Below are 26,483 nucleotides of genomic sequence, written 5' to 3' on the forward strand. Positions count from 1 at the left end.
ACAATTACACTACGTTCACACTGCAAGGCTTAATGCTCAATTCCGATTTTTTTGTGAAATCCGATTTTTTTTGTGAGGTCGTTCACATTAACAAATATATGCGACTTGTATGTGATCCTCAGTATGAACGAAAAGCGACCTAAAAGTGTTCCGCATGCGCATTGCAGGATACGACGACGTCACACGCACTGAGCATGGCCAGTGTTTACGGAAGTAAAACCGCCCGGTTGTGGTATGACCCATCCAATCTAGCTTGAATAGCTGTATCCCCCCAAATGGAAATCAGCTCCCTAACCTCTGCATCCTTCCATTGAGAAGATTCAGAACCTTCACAGCCCGAAGCGTCCCTCGCATTGCTGTCATGCGCAGGGGCGCAGATACGTTTTTTGAACTGGGGGGGACAAAAAACTGGGGGGGACAAAGCTGCCAGCAAACCAACCCCAACCCCGATATGCCTGTCAAACTTCTTGTGGGTTACCATAGCAACCAAGCTCGAGCTCGCAACCTGTGCAGTCTGCGCAGCTCAACCAACCGAATATCAGTCTTTGTTTTATGTGAGTTGTTGCAACTATGTATACACTGCTGTGCACCTCAATAAACCGAATGGTAATTAGTCTTTTGATTTTTCCATGAGGTTTGCCTTATGCAAAGAAAGACAGCATAGACGTTTTTTCCTCCCTATAAGTGGGGGGGACCGAATGAGGTGAATTTAAATCTGAGTAGGACGAGTCCCACCCTCTATCTGCGCCCGTGATTATGCGCCATGTTGTTGTAACTTTTTTTGAGAGACCCGCCGCCTACTTCAGTGCAGAATAGTGACGTTTGTGGCTTGTTGATGACGTGTAAGTCAGATGAATGCGACCTGGCAGTTCAGACTGAAGTCGCATATGAAAAGAGCAGATAGGAATCAGAATTAGGACCACATATCCAAACGGCCTGGGTTGGATTTGAAAAAATCGGATCTGTGTCGTTCATATTGTCAATAAAAGATCGGATACAGGTCACATATGGGCGAAAAGATCGGATTTGAGTCACTTCAGCCTGCAGTGTGAATGTAGCCTTAGACTACGTTCAGACTGCACCCTGAAACGACCCATATCCGATTTTTTTGCCCATCTGTGACCTGTATCCGATTTGTTATTGACAATCTGAACGACACAGATCCAATTTTTTCACATGCGACCCAGGCCGCTTGGATATGTGGTCCTAAATCCGATTCATATCCGATATTTTCACATGCGACTGCAGTCTGACCGGACAGGTCGCATTCATGCGACCTACACGTCAACAAGAGACAAACGTCACTATTCTGTGTTGGCTAATCCCGCCTCTTTGGTGGAAAACAACAACAGTGACATAATGCGCTACATGAACAGGCGCACACGCAGTCTCTCTCGCACTCCGTCATATCCGCGATGCAGACATTAATGTTTCGCGTGCGTGCTCTTGCTCACTTGCTCTAGATTCCGGGAGATATTCTCCAATTTGCGGGCATCAGGGAGCTGCTATCAATATGCGGGAGACTCCCGGAACTTCCGGGAGACTTGGGATGTCTGCACTCGACAGTGTTTATGTAGAGAGCATGCGCACTTCAATCAGTCAATCAATCAATCTTTCAACGGAGGTTGCTGCCACGGCCCCACTCACTCACACACACCCTCTCTCTCACACAGAGACACTCTCTCTCACGCAGAGACACTCTCATTCACACACACAACCTCTCACACAGAGACACTCTCACTCACTCACACACACAGCACACGATGTGCTTATTACGTGTCAATTTGCGCATGCGGGACACTTTTTGGTCGTTTTCCGTTCATATTGGAGATCGCATACAAGTCTCATATAATTGGTAATGTGAATGGCCTAACAAAAAAATCGAATTTCACAACAAATCGGATATGGGTCGTTTCAGGTTGCAGTCTGAACGTAGTGTTAGACACTGAACTTGAAGAGTCAGAAAGACAGGAAATTGAAGAGCGCATAGCTGAAATTAATGCAGATCTTCAAATTCATAAAATAGGGCTCGAGCCAGCACCTCAGACAGTATTGAGGCGATCTGAAAGAGAGAAGCATCCTACTGAAAAGGGAATTCAATACATAAAAGAGGAGAGTTCCAAAAAGGAAAAGAAGTTCATGTATGCTTATGTAAACTTTAAGGCTGAGGTTCAGTTCATTAGGACCAAATTAAAGCAAGAATGCACTAAAAAGGAACTAGGTGACATGATTCAATCCTTAGGTGTATATGAGGCAATATTAAAGCAAGAATATGAGAGCTTGCGCACCATGACCACACCATCTCCAGACATTAGGAGAAGAATGGATAGCTGCTCTTCAGTGACAACAGAAGTAGTCACACTTCTAAAAACACGCTACGCAGAAGCAGATAAAGAGTTTGACCCTGAGACAGTGAAAGAATCACTCTCAAAATTGCTCGAAAGAGATGATGCCAGGTCAATATATGGTTCGACAGTGTCAAGAGCTGTAGGGGGCAGTCTGCAAGGTAGCCATGTGTCACAAAAGAAGGCAGAGGTGGCAGCGCAATTGGCTTCGAAGCGTGCTGAAATTACCAGGGAAAAAGAAATATCTGCACAAAGGAAAGAGGTGTTAGCCCAAAGAGAGAGGTGGAAGATGGAAGATCAGAGGGATATTGAGGCTATGGAGGCTGAATACAATGTATATGCTGAAGAGGAATACAAGTTATATGCTGAAAAAGGAGAAAGAGAAATGATCACATTGTCTCCACGTCAGCTTCCAATACAGCGTGACAGCATTCCACCCATTCAGGCGCCCCAAAATCTCTCAGGCCTGCCTAGCGCTGAAAGCAAAGTAGCACCAACTTCCAATGAAACCTTGCTGGTTGAAGCCTTAAAACAGTCCCTGGTAATGACTAGATTACCAGCACCAGAGCCATTCACGTTTACAGGAGACCCACTCAAATTTACAGAGTGGCGCACTAGTTTCAAGGCGCTAATTGAAACAAGTTGCACAAATTCAGCGCACAGGCTCTTTTATTTGAAAAAATACATTAGTGGAGAAGCACTTTGTGTATTGGAAGGCACATTCTATAGGAGTGATGAAGAAGCTTACGCCCAGGCATAGGAAGCCCTGAATAAACGTTACGGCCATCCCTTCGTTATTCAAAGAGCATTCCGGGGCAAGCTGAGCAGCTGGCCTAAAATTGGACCCAAGGAGTCTCTGAAGTTGAGAGAATTTAGTGATTTCCTCATCTCTTGCAGGAATGCAATGCCACATGTAGCTGGTCTGACGGTGTTAGATGATTGTGAAGAAAACCAGAAATTGCTACAAAAGCTGCCTGACTGGTTAACTACCTGCTGGAACCGGCTTGTGACTAAAGCATTGGATGAAGGAAAACCATATCCTAACTCTGAGGAGTTTTCAAGCTTTGTGGCAGAAGAAGCGCGCATCGCGTGCAACCCAGTCTCATCCCTTCATGCACTGAAACACATGGATGAGAAAGCTGCTAAAGAGCAGAAGCGTCCTAAGGCCAACGCATTGGTGACGACAGCAAAGATGCCAAAGGAAAACTCAAACTCAACAGAGGGTTTTACTGCCAGCCTGCCTGTCACTCAACCAAAAAAGCCCTTAGAATGTGTCTGCTGCAAAGAAAATCATTTTATCTACAAGTGTGAGAAATTCGCAGCAATGCCTCTTGAAGACAAGAAAAAATTTGTGATAAGCAACAACATGTGCTTTGGGTGTCTCAGAGTCGGCCATGTTGCCAAAAAATGCCGAAAGAGAGCCACTTGTAACATCTGCAAGCGGAATCACCCATCTCCACTCCACGAGGATCTTCCTCAAGGTGGAAAGCCAGAAGTGCCACTGCAAAATGAAAGTACTTCCACAAACTTGTGCAATGTGAGAATGGACAGCGGTGACCGTACTTCCATGATTGTCCCAGTTTGGCTTTCCAGTGCAGCAAAGAATAGCCCAGAACTCTTAGTCTATGCATTATTGGACACACAAAGCAGCAGTACCTTCATAGACCAAGATGTCTGCAAAAAAATTCAAGCTCACACAGAACCTGTCAAATTGAAACTGTCAACAGTAACTGACAAGAGTTCTATAGTGAATTGCCACAGAGCTGTTGGACTGAGGGTGAGAGGGTATAGCTCACAAGAGAACATTGAGCTACCACCAACGTATACACAGGAATACATTCCGTTGGAGGAAAATAGTATTCCAACAAGTGAAACAGCAAAGAGGTGGACCCATCTTCATAGCGTGGCTGAAGAGATGCCAAGTTGGTTGAACTGTCCAGTCGGACTCCTGATTGGCTATGACTGTGCAAGGGCTCTGAAACCACAGGAAGTGGTATCTGGGGAAGAACATGAACCCTATGCTGTCAAGACAGCATTAGGCTGGAGTATAGTTGGAGCCACTGTGCCTTGCTCTAGCACAAGCAATGAGACCAGATTCTGCCACCATGTGTCTGTGAAAGAACTTCCGCCCATCACACCCGCCTCTGTGATTAAGGCACTGGAGACTGATTTTCTCGACACGAACCCAAAAGAAAAAACAATATCACAGGAAGACATTCAGTTTCTACACATGTTGAATGACAAAGTCAGGCACAATGAAGCAGGACATCTGGAGATGCCACTACCATTTAGGGCACGTCCGCAGTTGCCAAACAATAGGCAGCTTGCTACAGTGCGCCTGAAACATTTAAAAAGAAAAATGGAGAAGAATCCTAAATACAAAGAGGATTACATCAAGTTCATGGACGGTGTGTTTAAAGATGGGGATGCAGAAGAGGCAAGTGCGGACCCCAAAGAAGGCAACACATGGTACATTCCGCACCATGGGGTGTATCACCCTAGGAAGCCTGAAAAAATTAGGCTCGTATTTGACTGCTCCGCCAAATTTGAAGGCACTTCCCTGAACGACCATCTGCTCACAGGCCCAGACTTAACGAACACTCTGACTGGAGTCCTGTGCAGATTTCGCCAAAACAAGATCGCAATCAATTGCGATGTGGAAAAAATGTTTCATCGTTTCCACGTCAGCCCAGAGGATCATGATTACATGCGATTTCTTTGGTGGGACAATGGAAATACAGAAAGCGAGCCTAAGGAATACCACATGCGTGTCCACATATTCGGCGCTGCATCATCGCCGGGATGTGCTAACTATGGCATGAAACACCTTGCCACTGAATATGAGGAGGACTTCCCACTGGCAGCGACCTTCCTTCGCAAGAATTTTTATGTGGATGATGGGCTGGTCAGCGTCAATTCTGTTGGAAAGGCCAACCAGCTTGTCAGTGAAGCACGACAGGTCTGCAGCAAGGGACAGCTGCGTTTACATAAATTCATCTCCAACAACAGAGAAGTTTTGGATGCAGTACCAGAGAGTGAACGTACCAGTGCTGTCCAAGATGTAGACCTGAATTACAGTGAGCTTCCGACGCAGAGTGTACTTGGCATAAGATGGAACATTGAGCGAGATGCATTTGCATTCAATGTCGTCCTCACAGGAAAGGCAGCCACACGGAGGGGAATCCTATCAACAGTCGCCAGTGTTTACGACCCACTGGGATTTTTAGCTCCCTACCTCTTGAACAGTAAAAGAGTGCTGCAAGAGATGTGCAGACAAGGTGTGGGATGGGATGAACCCATTCCCCCTGAACTGAAGCCAAAATGGGAAGCATGGCTCCAGGACTTAGAAGGTCTTCAAAAAATTGAAATTCCAAGATGCTTCATCCCTGAAACCCTCGGCGCAGTCAGAAAAATTGAGCTGCATCATTTCTCTGATGCCAGCACTAATGGATATGGCCAATGCTCATACATTAGTGTTGTTGCAGATGAGAAAGTGCACTGTGCATTAGTCATGGGTAAGGCCAGAGTGGCACCAATAAGAGTTACCAGCACTCCCCGCCTTGAGCTCACAGCAGCAACAGTCTCTGCTGCTGTTAGTAACACCCTCCGAGAAGAGCTGGAGCTGGAAATAGATCAAGAGTTTTTCTGGACCGATTCACAGGTAGTGCTCGGGTACATAAAGAATGAAGCCAGGCGCTTCCATGTATTTGTAGCCAACCGCATTCAGAAAATAAGAGACACAACTGATCCTAGTCAATGGTTCTATGTTGAGATGGGTCAGAATCCAGCAGACCATGCGTCATGGGGTCTCAAGGTGGCAGAGCTGCTAGACTCAAGTCGGCTGAGAGGACCAGATTTCTTGTGGCAACAAGAAATTGTCACAGACCAAGGAACACCAGAACTTCTTGTGGGTGACCCTGAGGTAAAGGTCTTGAAAACTGATGCAGTTGAACAAGACAGCTTCCTGAAAAGGCTCTCAAGATTCTCGTATTGGAACACAGCCCTCAATGTCATTGTGCGAATCCAAAGACTGGCACATAAAGAAAGAACCAGTCCCATTAGTGAGTGTTGAAGAACGAAGAGAAGCTGGTCTTGTGCTAGTCAGAGCAGCACAGAGAGAGGCCTTTGAAGAAGAACTCAAATGGTTCAGCCAAGGGTCCACAAAATTGCCAAAGACTCACAAGATGCATCAACTTGATCCAATATTTGAATAGGGATTGCTTAGGGTAGGAGGCAGATTAAGACTGTCTTCTGAATCCCTAGAGTTGAAGCATCCAGTGATCTTACCTAAAGAGGGCATTGTCACTCAGCTCATTCTTGACCACTGTCACAAGAAGACGCAGCACCAAGGCCGAGGTCAGACTTTAAATGAGCTCAGGGCCAATGGTTATTGGATATTAGGTGCTAGCAAGTTAGTGGCCAAGCATATTAAGAACTGTGTCACGTGCAGAAAGGTACACGGTCCGACAGAGCAACAATGTATGGCGGACCTACCCAGTGACCGAGTCGATCCCTCACCTCCGTTCTCATACACTGGGATTGATTGCTTCGGCCCTTTTTACACCAAACAGGGTCGTAAAGAATTCAAGAGATACGATCTATTGTTTACATGTTTGAGCTCCAGAGCCATCCACATAGAAATGTTGGAGGATCTCTCAACAGACGCATTCTTGAATGCTTTGAGGTGCTTCATAGCTCTTAGAGGAGCAGTAAGACAGATCCGCTCCGACCAGGGGACAAATTTCCTCGGAGCTAAGAACGAATTGGAGAAGGGTCTGAAGGATCTAGACAAAGAGAGGATTACAACTTACCTTGCTACGTAGAAAGCAGTGTGATTTCCTCATGAACGTTCCCAAGGCAAGCCACATGGGTGGGATTTGGGAACGCCAAATTCGGACTGTCAGGAGCGTCATGAGCACTGTTTTGGCACAAGCCAAAGGAAGACTTGATGACACCTCGTTGAGGACATTTTTCTATGAGGCTATGTCAATCGTAAACAGTCGTCCGCTCACCACGAATACCATCAGTGAATCCGAAGAGTCTTGAACCTCTAACTCTGAATCAGTTGCTCACCATGAAGACTGTTGTGCCACTCCCGCCACCAGGCAGTTTTGAGAGAGAAGACTTGTATGCCAGGAAAAGGTGGCGGAGAGTGCAATACTTAACAGAGCAATTCTGGAGTAGGTGGCGAAAAGAATACCTGTCTAACCTAAGCCTCAGACAACTATGGCATGTGCCCAGAAGAAACGTGAAAGTGGGAGACATTGTCATTGTCAAGGAGGATAATATTCCCAGAAATGAATGGAGACTTGCCAGAATTGTGGACGCAAGACAGGAGGATGATGGTCTGGTGCGCAAGGTTAAGATCCAGATAGGACAAAGTAAATTAGGAAAGCGAGGTGAACGCTTAACTCAACCAACCTTTCTTGAAAGACCAGTTCAAAAACTAGCTGTGCTAGTAGAACAGAATTCATAGACAAGTATCAAACAACACTTAACGCTGGTCTTTAAAGTTTCAGATTTTACACAAGAATAGGTGTGAAAGTTGTTTCTTATTTTGGGAAAATTCCAAGATTTATTTCCATGGTTCAAATACAGGTAACAAATCTCTGAAATTTTGGTGGCAGTGTAGCTGGCGCTGAAAAGTGTGCCAATTTCCTTGTCGCATTTAATATTTTTGTATATTATTTTTATACAATATTTTTGTTTTAAGATATTTTTATATTCTTATTCTTTCTATATTTCTTATATAATTGGGTAAAAAGGTGAATTGTAATTTTGAGCTGTAATAATGACGTGCACAGGTAGTCATGTGACTAACGCAGTGAGTAGCTGGGAAATCATGTGTTCAGTCTTTTGGACCTGCGATGCTCATGGAGCAAGATATGTGTAACAGTTTGTCCGTAAAGCCTTAGCAGCTCCTGATTTTCCGGTCAGAAGGCGCACACGGTATGAAAATTGTATTTCTTGTGCGTTCTATGTTTATGTGTTTAAGTTTCCTTAAGATTTTATGTTAAAGTTTCATGAAGGCCACATGGACACTCACGGACTGTAAAGGATATTGGCCTAAGATTGGTTGGGAAGATGTAACAATGTTAAGAATGTAATATTTATTTAATTTCAGTTTTTCACGGTGTTTGGTGTTTGGAGACATTAAAGATTCTTGAAGAAAATAAAAGCATCACGTTCATCAAGCATCAGTCGATGCGTGGCTTAATGCTGACCAGAAGAAAAGCGTTAGGGGCAGCTAAAGGTAGCACCAAAGGTAATAGTGCCAAGGGTAGGGAATTGGACTCACAGTAGTAGCACAGATCTTATTCAATTTAACCTTAAAAGTCCCATTTACCCTTTCCAACATTTGTTGTGACTGGGGATGATACACACACCCCAATCTCTGCTTAATCGTTAATTGCTGCAACACTGTTTTAACTGTCTTCTGAATAAACGCTGACCCATTTACTGAACTTATCTCAGATGGAATTTCAAACCTAGGGATGACTTCCCTTATGAAAAACTTCACCACTGTCCCAGAGCCTTGATCTTTAGAAGGAACTGCCTCTCCCCGTCTACTGAAACAATCAATTATCACCTGTACCTTCGGACTCTGTTAATTATATCCACATAATCTACCACAATATGCCTAAATGGGCCTTCTGGCACTGGTATGTGTCCTAATGGAGTTGTAACACCCTTCCTCACGTTATTTTGTGCACAAACCTCACATCTACCTAACGCTTCATCTGCCATAGCTTGACAATAAAGAGAACCAATACCCCTCTTGTTTTATCTTCCTAACAACTTCCCCCCAAGCGCAATGGTCAAGACCATGAACATCAGTAATCAGAATACTAAACAAGGATGATGGAGTAATCAAATACCCTTTATGATTTCTCCACAAACCACTATCATTCTGTTTAGCACATCTCTGTATCCACACATACTTCTCATGAGGCAATGCTTGTTTATGAATTGTTAAAAGTCATCCAATGTTGTTACAGGTTCCACTGAAACCAACGATGCGATCACAAGGACTTGACACCATGCAGCTTGCTTAGCTGCCTCATCTGCTGCATTATTTCCTGCAGTCACAAAATCATGACTTTTTTATGTGCTTGAAACTTTATAATAGCCAATTTAACAGGCGTCATCACAGCAGACATCAAATCAATTATCTGATCCAAATAGGAGTAACATCAGTTTTCTTAAACCTCCTTTGTCTCCAAACCACTCCAAAGAGATGATACATGCCATGAGCATATGCCGAATCTGTGTAAATCTCAACTGATTTACCACTTGCCAATTTACAAGCTTATGTGAGTGCTTTCAGTTCTGATAACTGAGCTGAGCAAGGCTGCTGACACTTTTCAGCTTTAACAACAAGAAATGATCCATCTTTATGTTTTGCACAATGGCATAGGCTGCATTATTTCCTGCATGATCTTTAAAACAAGATCCATCCACAAAATAAGTCAAAGAAGGATTGTGTAATGGAGTAGATGCCGAATCTGGCCAAAGCTTGGGAAACATCAGGGACTCAGCTACACAATCATGCAGCTTCCCTTCAAATTGAAATGCCAATAATTCAGCTGGATTGACTGTCCTACAACTTTTTAAAGTTACATCAGGGTAAGGAAGCAAAACTGAGTACTGCAGGATGCATGCCTGATTTAAGACAAATCTGCTGTTCTTAAACATTTCTAGAATTTTGTGATGTGATGCCCAATGTCCTATCATATGCATAATTTACTGCTGCTAACCCTTGATAGCATGGGGGCCAACCCTGAGCAATACCATCCAACTTAGTACTGTTTTATGCAATAGGATATTTTTTCCCCTACCACTACACATTTCCTGCATTAAAGCTGCTGATGCATATTTATCACACCTGTTAGCAACATACAAGTGAAAAAGGCTTACTGTAATCTGGTGTTGCTAAGACAGGAGCTGTTTGCAGTTCCTGTTTCATGATTTCAGTGGCTACAAGAGCATCAGATGTCCACCTTAAAGGTGCATTCAACATTTTTACTCCTGCCTCACTTATCAGCACTTTGAGGGGTGCCATTTTCACTGCATAATTTTCTATCCAATCTGAAATAAACCCTGTCACACTCAGAAAAGTCATCATCTGTCCCACTGTCATGGGCTGTGGAACCTTACTTATCCTCTCTAACTGAAGAAGCAATTGCTTGAGTCCCATGTGCTATTATTCTACCCAAATACTCTACCTATGATTGGCAATGCTGCAATTATGCCTGGGACACTGTATGTCCCTCCCAGCCAATTTTTGCAATACTACAATTGAGTCTTTATGACACTATTCTAATGTTGGAGAGCAGATTATCAAATCATCCATATACTGCAATAGTTTTCTACCCAAATCAAGCTCTTCCAAGTCTTGTTTTAATGACTGATTTAAAATATGAGGAGTATGTTCAAAACCTTGTGGAATACTAGTGTAAGTATGGTGGTGCAGTGGTTAACGCTGTCGCCTCACAGAAAGGCCGACAGGGGCCTTTCTTTGTGGAGTGTGCATATTCTCCTTGTGTCTGCATGGGTTTCCTCCAGGTGCTCTGGTTTCCCCCACAGTTCAAAGACATGCAGAGTCATTCAAAGGGGTTGAAAATTAATTGGGGCTTTGCCCTGTATTCCTCCCCTCTCATGAGCTATGCGATGAATAAAAAAGGATATACTGTTTCCCATGAGATGTAAATGAAAACAAATGCCTAGTTTCTTCAGCCAGAAGCAAACTAAAGAAAGCTGATCAAAGATCAATTACAGTAAAACACTTTGCATCAGGTGGTACATTGATATGTGAGGATTTAGCACCTCTCTAGGCCAATTTCATTCAACTACTTAATTTACTGCTCTTAAATAATGCAGAAGTCTCCACTTTGATTTATCTGCTTTTTGAACTGGGAGAATAGGAGTATTGCATAGGCTTCATGTTTCTACCAACACTCCTGCTTCCACTAAGCCCTTAATTGTCTTTTCAATTCCTTCTTCTGCTTCAAGTTTTAATGTATACTGAACTCCTCTGGGTAAACAGACATTCGGTTTTATCTCTATCTTAACTGGGGTTGCTGTTTTTATCTGTCCTACATCTGTATCATGCTTAGACCACAACTCTCCTGACACCTGCCTGACCATTTGTTGTCTCTGTTTTTCCTCCTGTTCCAAAAAATGATTCAGTTGTGTGTTTACCTTTTCTTCTTCCAACAGTGTCACTTCCTGTGGGGTAGCAGTTATGGGCATAGCACAGAGTGTGTTTATCATTGATTTATCAGCAGCATGTAAAATCAACGGATTAATAGTTTGTTACCAACAAATTGCTTTTGCTCTCTCAACCATCTGACTCAAATCCCTAGATTCATAGCCATCATTCACCAACACAGTTACATGTGGACTTTTGTTTGGCACATCATACTAGTCCTGGATGAAATCATTCTCATCAGTCTGCAAAGCTGCTCATTCTGTCCCTATTACTATGTATTGTGACATGATGATTCCCCCCCCCCCCCCCCCCATTTCCCTTAACCATTTTTCTTCTAGATTGGGATCCTGATTCTCATAAAATCTCATTGTTCCTGGAAAAGAACTAGCTTTAACTCTAGCCATTAATGAAATATTTATTATTCAGGTTTAGCAATAAAAAAAGTCAGAAGTATAGCTTCTCATGAGTTTATTCAAAACTGAGTTATGCATTTATAAATGAGGTGCTACATTCAATGCAAGTACAATACAGCATCAAAATTTTTCAATAAATACATACAGTAATCCAAGAACCTAGATACCCACTACATGAAATAAATACAGTACATTCAAAGTACAGAGAACATTACATAAGAACAAAAAATAGAATTTTCGCAAAGTCCACAAGTTTATAGATGTAAACTACAAATGTTAATCTTCTAGTTCATTGCTTACTATTTTAAAGTTACAGTGTGTGAGAATATACAAGTATTTTGTCATACAAAGTTTTGGGTAATATGCCAGAGTAAACAATGATAGACAGGTATTAAAACTAGTCAAACCACATTGGATCAAACACATTCTGTGTTTTACAGGCAGCAGCTTCATTTGTGTGTTATTTCATCCATGCTTCATTCAGACTAAAACATAATTTAAGACAATATCATTGAGCTTAGTTCTAAAATAATCATTTGCAAAAATGCATAACAATCAGTGGTTTAAGACACACACAAAAAAGATAATGGCAAGTATTTTAAGCCCTGCATGCAATGTCACATGCTTCAAGAAAGCCTGTTCAATAGATAATGTTTTTGTATGTGGCTGTATACATGCTAATCTATAACAGAATTATACACAACATGTAACCACAGTGCCTTTGACTTTTTAGCTTGTCATGTTTTCATGTGGGTCGGCACGGTGGTGTAGTGGTTAGCGCTGTTGCCTCACAGCAAGAAGGTCTGGGTTTGAGCCCCATGGCCGGCGAGGGCCTTTCTGTGCGGAGTTTGCATGTTCTCCCTGTGTCCACGTGGGTTTCCTCCGGGTGCTCCGGTTTCCCCCACAGTCCAAAGACATGCAGGTTAGGTTAACTGGTGACTCTAAATTGACCGTAGGTGTGAATGTGAGTGTGAATGGTTGTCTGTGTCTATGTGTCAGCCCTGTGATGACCTGACGACTTGTCCAGGGTGTACCCCACCTTTCGCCCGTAGTCAGCTGGGATAGGCTCCAGCTTGCCTGTGACCCTGTAGAACAGGATAAAGTGGCTAGAGATAATGAGATAAGATGTTTTCATGTAATCAATAAAATTGAATCATGCTTCAAAATGTGACTCCAGGATTGATTCCAAATAATTATTTCCAAAATGCCCATCATAAACTTTTTTATAGCAATTCAAAATAATTAAAGCTATGAGTACTGACCAAAGCCTACCCTTGCACATTCATACTGGTTGACTTGTACATATTCTTATGATGCTTTTTTTAAATTGTGCTTTTCAATCAATCATTCTCATTATTTAGAAACTTGCTAGGAATATTTACATTATTAATTAAAGGAACAGGATTGTCAAACTGAGTGAAGGTTCTCATTATGAATGGAGGACGTGGTTAAGCATCAGCTGGACCATGTGAACCGAATTGACACAGCCACCATGAAGTATGCCATGAACATATTGATCTTGCTGCTGATGTCGCTTGATGATATTACTGTTGGAATAAAATATGAATGACTTGTTAGGGGGAAAAAGATGCATGATGACAACAATGCATAAGTATTAGCTTTTAATTATTAATGAGAGTGTGTCCTTGAAAGCTCAGGAACAGAAGCATGATCACAGTATACCATGGACAGTATACCATGATGCAGCGATTTATGATTGGAATGTTAATACACTTAAAATAACATGCCCAAAACATGTTATAAATCATTATACCACAGCACTGTTGAGTTCTCAATTCTGATTAGTCATAACGTGTTGATTAAGCCTTTATAACAATAGTTCTGTCCATAATGCTAGCTGTAATTCAAATCACAGCTCTATTAATTAAATCTATTAATACATTCTTTCTAATACATTATTGTTTCTGTAACAGCTTACTAAGGAACTTGTATAACAAACACTCCACATAATCGAAGCCGGATTACTGAGTTATTTTATAGCTGCTATAATGATCTCCTTGAATTGCAGACACTTCATGACATTAAAAGGAACTATAAATGGTTAAAATATATGATGTCACTGATTTATAAATTACAAATTGTAATCTCTGGCTAAATTGCTGTAGTATAATAGAAAAAAAAACATGTCAAGCGATGTTATTGAAAAAAAGTCAACTTCGGGGTGGTGTCATGTCAGCCGATGCTCAGAACTCCAATTCCCAGAAATGCACAGCAATCTTTCAAAATGGCTGCTGCACACTGATTGAAATCTCCAGAAAACCAACATCTGTTTCTCATTACAGCCTCATTAGCACACAGCATATAAGGACTCACTTCATATTCATTCACTGTTAAGTATTGCTCAGTTCCATTGTGTCTGTGTGTACCAAGCCTTGTGATCATGTTGCTACTCTGGATTTTGACTATTGTTTGTATTTTGAATTTTGCCTTTTGTCTTTGCCTTTACTGTCCTGTTTGCTGATCACATGACCACTGCTTGCCCACTGGTTCTGATTCTGCCTCTTGATTTGGATCTATTCACCAGTCTGTCTTCAATAAAGTTCTCTCTGCAATTTTATCCTGCTGTTGACTGTGTTTCTTACAGTATACTTCACCACAACATGGATGCAGCAGAGGCGTGAGGACAGGCTGCATTAGCTGCACAGTGATGCTTTCTCAGAGAATAGCAGCAGCTCAGGGAGATGGATCCCTGCATCTCCCAACCCACCATGGATGTGTCACAGGTGTTTCTGGTGCAACCTCCACTAACAGTGAACATTCACTCCCTCATCCCTTGGCCGAGCAGCTTCTTGGGAAATGTAGCTGACTGCAGGGGCTTTGTACTTTGCAACCCAAACTGGGACCACTGATCAGCAATGTGTCTCCCAGTTTATCAACATGCTCATGGGAAAAGCACTTAAGTGGGCAACTGCCATATGGGAGAAGAGCAGCAAACCTACAGTCTCATATGAACATTTTGTGGAACAATTTCGCCGGGTCTTCAACCACCACCCAGAGGTTGTGGAGACAGGTGATCAGCTGTTCACCATCAAACAGGAGAAGTGGCAAGAGGCTGAATATGCCCTGGAGTTCTGCACCACTGTTGCAGGGAGTAGTTGTTTCCTGGGCTACATGATCAGTGCCCAGAGAATCGCCATGAACCAGGACAAGGTCTCAACAGTCACCACCTGGCCCACACCTACTACTATCAAGGAGCTCCAATGTTTCCTGGGCTTTGCCAATTTTTATGGAAGATTCATAAGGGAGTTCAGCTCCACTGTGACCCCCCTCACAGCCCTGCTTAAAAAGGGGCCCAAGTGCCTGAAGTGGATCTCTGAGGCCAAGAAAGTTTTTGATAAACTGAAAGCAGCTTTCACCACAGCACCCATCCTGAAACATCCAGACTCCACCAAGACCTTCATTGTCGAAGTGGATACCTCTGAAACAGGGCTAGGAGCTGTCTTGTCCCAGTGCTTCGGTGAATGGCCCAAACTTCACCTAGTGGCTTTCTTCTCAAGGAAACTCACACCCACTGAACAAAATTACAGCATTGGCAACTGAGAACTGTTAACTGTCAAGTTGGCACTAGAGGAGTGGCAGCACTGGATGGAGGGGGAAATTCACCCATTACCATCTTTTACTGACCATAAAAACCTGGAATACCTCCAAACAGCAAAAAGATTGAACTCCCGAAAAGCTTGCTGGGCCTTGTTTTTTACACACTTTCACTTCACCATTGCTTTCCAACCTGACTCTAGAAATACCAAAGCAGATGCATTATCCTGAGTTTTTCCTCCTCCAGTTCCGACAAAGGACTCTACATCCATAATACCTTCCACTTACTGCCTTGCCTGAAACATAGACCATGAGCTGACTCAAACCACATGTCACCAACCTCCAGAAGGCTGCCCTCTTAGTCACAAATATGTCCTCCCATGGCTGCATGGACAACTGATCACCTGGGCACACTCCTCTCCCGCCACTGGCCACCCGGACAGCCAACCAAGGTACCCCAGGCACCACCTGCAGGCAAACTAATGCCACTACCCACGCCCCATGGTCCCACCTAGCTATTGACTTCATCACGGACCTTCCCAAATCTCAAAACAACACTGTCACTCTGGTCATTATTGATTGATTGATTCTCTAAACACTACAACTCATTCCATTACCTGGTCTCCCCATGGCCTATGAAACAGCTGAACTCCTCTTCAGTCATGCATTCTGGTACTTTGGTATTCCAGAAGATATCGTCCATGATAGAGAGCCCCAGTTCTCATCACATCTCTGGTCAAAGTGCATGGACAAACTGGGAGTATCAGTGAGTCTAAATTCAGGCTACCACCCTCAGTCCAACGGCCAGGTGGAGAAGGCAAATCAAGAAATTGGATGTTTCCTCCAGATATTTTGCACCATGAACCAACAAGATTGGGCCCAGTTCCTACCATGGGGTGAGTATGCTCAGAACTCTCTCCAACACTCGGCCACACAACTTACCCCTTCCTGTGTGTACTGGGGTATCAACCTCCACTGTTCCCCTGGGATGACTCCCCTACTAATATGTCCACAGCTAATGATTGGTACAGATGCAGTAAGCAGGTATGGGAGAGTGTCCACCAGCACTAAGAGGTAGTAGCACAAGCATTTTGCAGAACATTATAGAGGGGAGACCCCTAGTACCAACCTGGATATAGGGTATGGCTGTTCACCACGGACATTCAAAATCCCCAAACATGTAAAAAGCTCACTGCAAAGTTCATTGGACCTTTCAAACTAATCCAGTGTGTCAGTGATGTCAGTTACAGGCTCAACCTCCCCCAGCAGTAGTGTCTCTCACCCAAGTTTCACATATCCTGTTTGAAACCTGCCATACCAGGTTGCCTGACTGACAACCTAACCCTCCCCTCCTGCACCTCTCACTCTGGAGGGGCAACCAGTTTACACTGCCCACAACAGCCTCAATTCCTGCCACAGAAAGGGCACGGTTGAGTATCTGGTATAATGGGAGGGTTATGGCCCAGAAGAGTGCCACTAGGCATCCTAGACCACCTACTGATCCAGAACTTTCATGCCATCTACCCCAGCAAGCCTGCCCCTCACTGGCAGGCTCATCCAAGAAAAAGAATCGCTCCTGGAGTGAGCTCCTTGGGGGGGGTCTGTCATGTCAGCCGATGCTCAGAACTCCAATTCCCAGAATATACAGCAATCTTCCAACATGGCCGCCACACACCAATCCAAATCTCCAGAATACTAACACCTGTTTCTCATTACAGCCTTGTTACCACATCGCATATAAGGACTCACTTCACGTTCACTCAATGTTAAGTGTTGCTCAGTTCCATTGTGTCTGTGTACCAAGCCTTATGATTGTGTTGCTACTCTGGATTTTGACTATTGTTTGTATGTTGGATTTTGCCTTTTGTCTTTGTCTCTACTATCCTGTTTGCTGATCACATGACCACTGTTTGTTCATTGATTCTGATTATGCCTCTTGATTTGGATTTGTTCACCAGTCTGTCTTCAAGAAAGTTCTCTCTGCAATTTCACCTTACTGTCACCTACGTTTCTGACAGGTGGGGAATAATAACTCTGCTTTCTGTTGGGCTGCACCACACCACCCCATCGCTGATTATATCTGATATAATAGCACATTGAAGGAGTGTTTTATTCCTCACATAAATATTACTTCCCACATAGCACAAGTATGTACTACTTACGTGTGCCATTCACTATGATGTCACTGAGGAAGATCTTGAAGGGAAGACTTGTATCACTTGCTGCTCTAAGTATAGTTTCCCCAATTTGTGTGTTGTTGGGAAGTTGAGCAGAGCTAGCAAAATTCACATCCACAAAGTTCAGAATTGAATCAGTCTGTTCTTTAAGAACTCCCTTGCTAGAGAGGCAAAGATAAAGTGAGTTAGTAAAAAGTGAGTGTGTAAAATGACATTTGTTTTTAAATATGAATAACTGTTTTGTGATGCAAAAATGCACCTATTATAAATACCTGAATTTTGATATGGTTAAGATGGTGAATGCAGTTGGGAAGTCAGCAATGAAAAATCGGTTAAGCTGCAAAGGAGGAAATAGGTGGTTAAAAAGGGAAAGTTAATGTATACTTTCAATAGTTAAGTTATTTTTACTATTAAAATCATAATATTAAGCATGAATAAAAATATATTAATGGAAAACATCAATACCTTTTACAAATACAAGCACATGTACAAAGTGCACAAATGTATTTAATGATAAATCAAAACACATTCTGCAAATAAATGCATGGAAGGTGTAACAGGACCAAATACAATGCTAGTATGCTTTGAAAAAAAATCATGAAATGGAGTTTGTGATTATAGTGTATTCTCTTCTTTCAGTTGTGCAGGAAACGGTAATGAAGGAAAAAATGCTATCTGGCTACATTACCACCATTAACAAATATAGCTCAGGCTTCTCACAAATAAATAACAGACTTCCACACAAAAACGGTAATACAAATATATATTGTGAAATGTGTTTCTATATGCTTCTAAGTTTTATTTTATATTTATTTTTGATTCTCCATATTTTCATCATGTTGCTACAGATAAAACTAGAAGGGCATGTGGTAGAGTGCATGCTTCCTCCAAGCCACATATTATCCATCCATCCATCCATTGTCTGTAGCCGCTTATCCTGTTCTACAGGGTCGCAGGCAAGCTGGAGCCTATCCCAGCTGACTATGGGCGAGAGGCAGGGTACACCTTGGACAAGTCGCCAGGTTATTGCAGGGCTGACATAGAGACAAACAACCATTCACACTCACACCTATGGTCAATTCAGAGCCACCAATTAGCCTAACCTGCATGTCTTTGGACTGTGGAGGAAACCGGAGCACCTGGAGGAAACCCACGCACACACGGGAAGAACATGCAATCTCCACACAGAAAGGCCCTCGCCAGCCACTTGGCTCGAACCCAGGGCCTTCTTGCTGTGAGGCGACAGTGCTAACCACTACACCACCATGCCGCCGCCACATATTATCAACATCCAAATTAAATCACTTGATCCTAGGAGAATACTAAAGCTGCACACCAAATTTCATCAAAATCTGTTCAATACTTTTTGAGTTATGTTGGGAACAGACAAAAAAAATCCTGGATCCACATATATATCCGGATTTGCATCAAAATCAAATCAACTGGCCCATCTTTCCTCAAAATTTCATCAAAATCTGTTCACTAGTTCTTGAGTTATGTTGGGAAAGGACAGACAGACAAATAAACAAATAAATGGAGGCAAAAACAGAACCTCCTCCAACAATGTGGCAGAGGTATAAATGTCTGCATTTATCTGTGGAATGTGTTCCCATGAGTGACTGTATGCCATATTTGTGGAATGCAGAGTTGTGGAACTTGCTGTGACTCTTAGAGTCCATATGTACAGTATATTTTTATGTTATGCTTGTATTTGTGAAAGGGACTGATTCTGTTTTAGGTTTGCAACCCCCCCCCCCCCCCCCCCCCCCCGTACTGATTTCATACTTACTCCTGTTTTAATCATGATTCCTCTGTTTGTGAATAAAGCTGAACTAGAATTTAAGAGAGCCGCTTCAAAAGTGCCATTTGTTCGGAATTGCACAGGGACCTTGTGTGGCTCATCTGTGAAGAGAAATATAAGGAATAAATGCAACTATCTGGCAAGACAAACATATGGTGTAAATAGTGTTATAGTTTGTCAGATGACTTTATATTAATTGACTTTTCAGCTTCTGTCAGCAATAGCAATAAGCTTTGTATATAGATCCTCTTAAAAAGATCTTGGTTTACCATAATTTCAAATACAGCGGCGGCTACAATTATCGACACCTTAATGATCTTTTGGCCATTGCAAAGGTAGAAAAGACTTTCAATACATAAATTGTGCATGAACAATTACTCAAACTTCCACTGGAAAAAAAAAATGAGTTGATTTCTGATTGCTTAGCGTATCAGATCACGTGACACCATTCGACAATTATCGACACGTTTGTCCACAGTTATCGACACCATTCCACAATTATCGACATCCAGATGATTATTTATTTAAAAAAAAAAATTGGGATGTAGTATTAAGTTAACAAAACATAGTTTTTATTTAAAATTTGTTTTACATGGACATATTTATTACAAAATATATTTTATATAAATATATGGATGTCGGTGCTTATGTAAATGAGGAAGTAATTCTAACGTTTGTAAACAAATGAACTGATAATATTTAACCTGTGTCAGAAAATCTTTTTGTTCCACTTTCTACCCACTTTCTAAGTATTTTTGTAGATGACATTTTGTTAATCATTTGTTGTTGTATGTACTAATTTCGAGTTTTGTAGTTTACAAATAAATGTCAAAAGGCTGTTGACATTGTAACCACATGAAAATCCAGGTCAAAGGTTGCATGTCATTCCCCAAACTAAAACTTTATATTTTTACATCTAAAAATATAAAATGTCTACTGATATTGTAATATGTGGTAGATATTTATAACAAACTGTAAAAAAAATTCTGAATGGAATAGAAAAATATGAATATTTCAAGCATGTAATTTTTTATATGCTAGGAATTTAATTCTGGTCTAATTCTATTTATTGCAATAGGATTCCAAATACTCTATAAGCATTCCATTCTGTTATGAATCAGAAAAAAAAATTACAAATCACAGCACTTTTTTTTAAAGTACTTCTCATCTCATCTCATTATCTCTAGCCGCTTTATCCTTCTACAGGGTCGCAGGCAAGCTGGAGCCTATCCCAGCTGACTACGGGCGAAAGGCGGGGTACACCCTGGACAAGTCGCCAGGTCATCACAGGGCTGACACATAGACACAGACGACCATTCACACTCACATTCACATCTACGGTCAATTTAGAGTCACCAGTTAACCTAACCTGCATATATTTGGACTGTGGGGGAAACTGGAGCACCCGGAGGAAACCCACGCGGACACAGGGAGAACATGCAAACTCCACACAGAAAGGCCCTCACCAGCCACGGGGCTAGAACCCGGACCTTCTTGCTGTGAGGCGACAGCGCTAACTACTACACCACCGTGCCGCCCTCACTGAAACTCACCTTTGTAAAATTGTTTTTAATTGGTAAATCTGAAAAGGTGTCGATAATTATGGACTGTCGATAATTGTAGCCACTGCTCTATCAAATTTTTACTAGAATTCTACCAGTATTTTGAGTTGTCCAAATGTTTGCTGACATCACACCAATTCCAGATTTAGTCCCCCTTTGCTGTTATAACCTTCAATCTCATTCAGCCGAAAGACTGTGAGTGAGGTCAGTTACTGATGTTGGATGAAGAGGCCTGGGGTGCAGTCAGCATTCCAATGAATCCCAAAGGTGTTCAGAGTGGTTGAAGTTAGGACTCTGTGCAAGATACCTGAGTTCATCCATGTTCAAATTATTTATGGGCCTCACTTTGTACATTGAAGCATTATTATTCTGGAACATGTTTAGGCAAGGCCTCTTAGTTCCAGTGAAAGAAAATCTGGGTATCTGTAGGGCCTACCAATCCACATACTCTGAAATAAGACAATCCAGTTAATTTCTTTTGGGCTGGCTATTTCAGAAAACACATATTTCAACAAACGATTCAGGTTGGACTCCCTTTCAATGTCACAAGGGGAAATCATTAGAATTATGCCACCCCCTCATCTGAGTATCTCCACTCACAGATTGAGAACTGCCTTTGTGAATGAATTTTCATGGGGAAAGTGCTACTTGATTGGCCAGTGGAAGATGAGGTGGGTGAGCAGTGGCTCATTATTACCTAAAGGAACAGGCATTTAAATCAGCCATTTTGAACAGAGCTGTTTAGACAGGGTGAGAAGGGTGCTGTGGTGCTTTATTCTTGTGTTATTTTGATCAAAACATATCACAGATATTTCATTAAGACTGCAGGGAACTGTGTCAACTTGTGGAAAAGGCATTTAATGTGTCACTTGTAATATTATCTTTTTGAGGGCATGTATCACAAATTTGGCAATATTATCCTGGTTATACTCACTGATGACAGTGATTGTGGTGGCAACAAATTCCACTTCGAAAGTATTGTTGTTCTCTGCAATAGCTTTCAGTTCAGCCACTACTTCAGCACCAGATGGGATAGGTTTTATGGAACTCTCGTTGAATACCAGTTGGACATCTGCTTGTGTAAAGTCATCTGCACGTCTGTTCTGAGGTCTAGGGAAAAAATTATTTGTCAATATCAAATTTTTATGATTATTTGCAGTATTTTTAGGCTATTCTAATATGTGTAAAGGACTTGAAACAATTGAACCCCAGGATACAAACATAATTTATTACCTGCATTGTATGAAATGTGAAATATGCATTTATAAAAATGCATGAATTGTAAATTTGAATGAGTCTCACCTGAAGGCTAGGATAATGCTCCGAAGGAAGCGAGAGCCATATAGCTTTTTATAGATTAGATTCAACTGCAAAAAAAAAAAAAGATTTTTATTATTATTACATTGCCATTAGAACTTATTCTGTATAGTTAGTAGACAAAGTTTTTTGAAAGTTTCTTTGACAACTTATATTTTCGATCTTAGATTTGACCATGATTGTGAAACATATGGTGTTCGGTATTGAATAATTTAAATATATCAGTGAATGTTCTCATATTTACCACTTTAGTCACAATGGCAGCCAATTCTTTGAATTTCTGACTCTGAGGATTAGCAAACTCTGGAATATAAGGACTCTTGAGACCAACATTCATCTCAACAGTTGGTGGTGGATGGGCTGCTGTAACTGTTGTTTTTGTTGTTGTTGTAGTTTTGGTAGTCGGATTTGTGGATGTAGTTGTTGGGGTGGTGGTGGTAGTAGTTGTTTTAGTCGTAGCTTTTGTGGTTGATGTAGTTGAGGTGGTGGTAGTAGTTGTAGGGGTAGTTGTTTTTGCAGTAGTAGCTTTTTTGGTTGATGTAGTTGTAGTAGCTGTATTTGTAGTAATTGCTGGAGGCTTTATATTTGCTTTTGTAGTAGCTGTTGGAGCAAATGTTTTCGTAGTAGCAGCACCAGTAGTTGCTTTGGGAGTAGATTTGGTCAGAGTAGTAGTAGTAGTAGTAGTAGTTGCTATTTGTGTTACTGTGATGAAAATAAACAGTGAGTTTAGCATTAATTTGAGGAAAACTATGTACGAATTGAGGCACATATTCAGATTGACCATTTGTGAAAAACTGTCACACAAGTATATAACCTCAAATCAGCAGTTTACATTTAAAATATTCATGAGACATATTGATGCTACTTTTCCGATTTCAACCTTTATATTAAAAAAAAATTGTGATTCATACATACCAAAAGCATTTGTTATGTTAAAACCTGTATCAGTGTTCTCTATTGTTGTAATGATTTCTGCATCACTGGGAAGACCGTTACGATATGTGTAGTATAAATTCATATCTGTGATGATTGATCCAGGCCTATGCAGATGAACAAATGTAAGCAGACAATTTATAAGCAACATATAGCTTAGAGCCATGCCATATAGAATTTTAAAGAAATAGAGGAAAAGCAAGATCAATACACACCTGAAACGAATCACTGTTAGGAAAATGAAATTGCTGAAATTATTCTTTAGGATTGGTTCAAGCTGTAAAAAAACAAGGCAGTTAATCTAAAGATTCAAGATAACAGCAAAACATTAAGACTTTATCTTCATTAGGCAATTACAACTTACACCAATTCTCTGAATTACTGCCACAAGGATTTTAGAACTTATCTGGAAGGCACTTTTCCCATAGTTTTTATTTTAAAAAGTATATACATTTTGTTAAAGAAGAAATAACCAAATCATTAAATAATAGTGCTGAGTTGAGATGCTGCAGTGAGTTCAATTATGGCCCACTGAGCTCATTTACATTTACAGCAAAACCCACACTCTTTCACACTATTGGGTATGTATAGCCCCGTTTATACAGCCTGTTCAAGGCAAGAATGTTGCATGTTTATTCTGCCTTGCGGTTCTGTGTAAGGCTTCTAAATATGGAATGAGGGCTGTGTTGTTTCATCTCTGAGCTGGAACCGTTGGTACTAACAGAGCCGGAACTGACGTCTGTGTAATAGGGATAACCGGGCATGGAGGGACAGGGGTCTGACGTTTTTGACATTGATGGTCTTTTTTCCAAGAAAAGTGCAAATCCAAAAATCTCCGTCTATGGCATTTAAGGTCCACACAACTTTCTGGCTTAAACTGCATCCCACTTTTTATCAATTTCTCATCCAACATATTTGTGATTATGCAAACATGTTGCTCAGCAACTTTGTTTGCATTTGAAGAATGGTATAAACGTGTACAGCCAGTAACAGCACCTCAATAGTCAGTTCACCCACCATGATTGTTTTGAAAACAACGCTGGTAAGCTTTGGGCATTCATATTTCCGACACGTAGTACATTGTATAATCACTCTAGATGCTGATGATTGCTTGAGATGCATTCTGTATAAAAACACACACTAGTGCAACTTTATGCCAGCTTTGTTTGGTTCAGTGTAAACAACCAAAGCCAGCATATTGAGGATACTTTTGAATGGCAATATTGCAGAATCTCTGTGTAAAGGGAGCTTATGGAATGACCAAAACCAAGATGCCTTTTCAAAGATTATGAAGATCTCAATATGTTTGCGACATGATGCAATAATTGCATGTACAAAAATATCCTTGACATCTTAAAATCCTGAACCTTACTTTTGAAAATAACCCACTTTTTTTCGATGAATTTATAAAAAATTCAGTGATGATAGTACAGATATTACATCAGTGTTTTCACTTAAATATGGAATGATAATGGAACAGATATTACATTAAAGTTTTCACATAAATACTACATTAATATGTGTGCACATAAACTATGTACATTTTAATAAATGAGACAGACCTTTGTTTTGACAAGGGTTGCTCGCTCAGTAAAGTTAGGGGAAGAATGGTTTGATAGTCCAGGATAAAATATTTCAGGAGTAGTAATGCTAATATTCCGTATGTCAGGTGAACTTGCTGTTGTAGATTTTGCTGTGAAAACATGGGAAGAAGTATTTAAGTAAATATAAATGTCACAGACATATAAGAGTTGGTAATGGTCAGATATATGATTTGTGAAATAAACATAATTTAATGGTGAATTCAAAGATTCCAGGGAAATACCTGGAGATAATTTGGAAGAAGAAGTTGACATTGAGGTGACAATCGTTGACATTTTCTGTGTGATGCTTGCAGTTGAACTTGAAGAAGGGCCAAATGGTGTTCTTGTTGTAACACCTGTTAATGTTTTTGGTGTGATGGTTGATCTTGAAGCAGTACGAGATAGTGGTTCAGTTGGAAAATGTGTAGAAGTTTTGTGTGTGATGTCTGCAATTGGTCCTGAGGGGGAAGTCGAAAGTGGTCCTGATGTAAAACCAGTTGATGGTTTTTGTTTGAAGCCTGTAATTAATCTTGAAAGAGTACTAGAATGCCGTTTTGTTGTAAGACTTGTTGATGTTTCTGGTGTGACACCTAATGTTGCTCTTGCAGGAGTACTAGGTAGGGGTCCTGATGTAACACCAGTTGATGTTTCCCGTGTGATGCTGCTGGATGATTTTGAAAGTGTGCTAGGTGGTGTTTCTGATGTAATGCCTGTTGATGTTTTTTGTGTGATGCCTGTAGTTGATCCTAAAAGAGTAGGAGATGATGGTACTGACGTAATAACTGGTGATGTTTGCAGTGTTATGACTGTGGATGATCCTGAAGGAGGACTTGATGCAGGTTTTGTTTGTGTAGTTGAAACTGATGAAAAAGTAGATGGTGGCTCTGATTGAACAACTGGTGATGTTTCAAGTATAATTGGTGGAGTTGATCCTGATGGAGAATTTGATGGTGGTTCTGATATAACACCTGATGATGTTTCCAGTGTGATAGCTGCAGTTGGTCCTGAAGGAGAAATCAGTGGTGGTTCTGATATAAGACCTGTTGATGTTTCCAGTGAGACAGCTGTAGTTGATGATGAAGGAGAAGAAAGTGGTGGCTCTGATGTCACACCTGTTGATTTTTCCACTATGACAGGTGTAGTTGTACCTGAAGGAGAACTTGGTGGTGGCTCTGTTGTAACGACTGTTGATGTTGCCAGTAAGATAGGTGTAGTTGATACTGATGGGGAAGTTGATGGTGTTTCAAAGGTAAAACCTGTTGATGTTTCCAGTGTGATAGCAGTAGTTGTTCCTGAAAAAGAAGTATATGGTGGCTCTGATGTAACACCTGTTGATGTTTCCTTTATTATAGCTGTAGTTGATTCTGATGGAGAAGTTGATGGTGGTTCTGATGTAACACCTTTTGATGTTTCCATTGTGACAGCAGCAGTTGTACCTGAAGGAGAACTCTGTGGTGTCTCTGATGGAACACCTGTTGATGTTTCCAGTATGATAAGTGTAGTTGATCCTGATGGAGACATTGATGGTGGTTCTGAGGTAACAACTGTTGATGTTTCCAGTGTGACACCAGAAATTGTACCTAATG

This window comes from Neoarius graeffei, chromosome 3 (assembly GCF_027579695.1).
Source record: "Neoarius graeffei isolate fNeoGra1 chromosome 3, fNeoGra1.pri, whole genome shotgun sequence".
In the NCBI taxonomy this organism is placed as follows: Eukaryota; Metazoa; Chordata; class Actinopteri; order Siluriformes; family Ariidae; genus Neoarius; species Neoarius graeffei.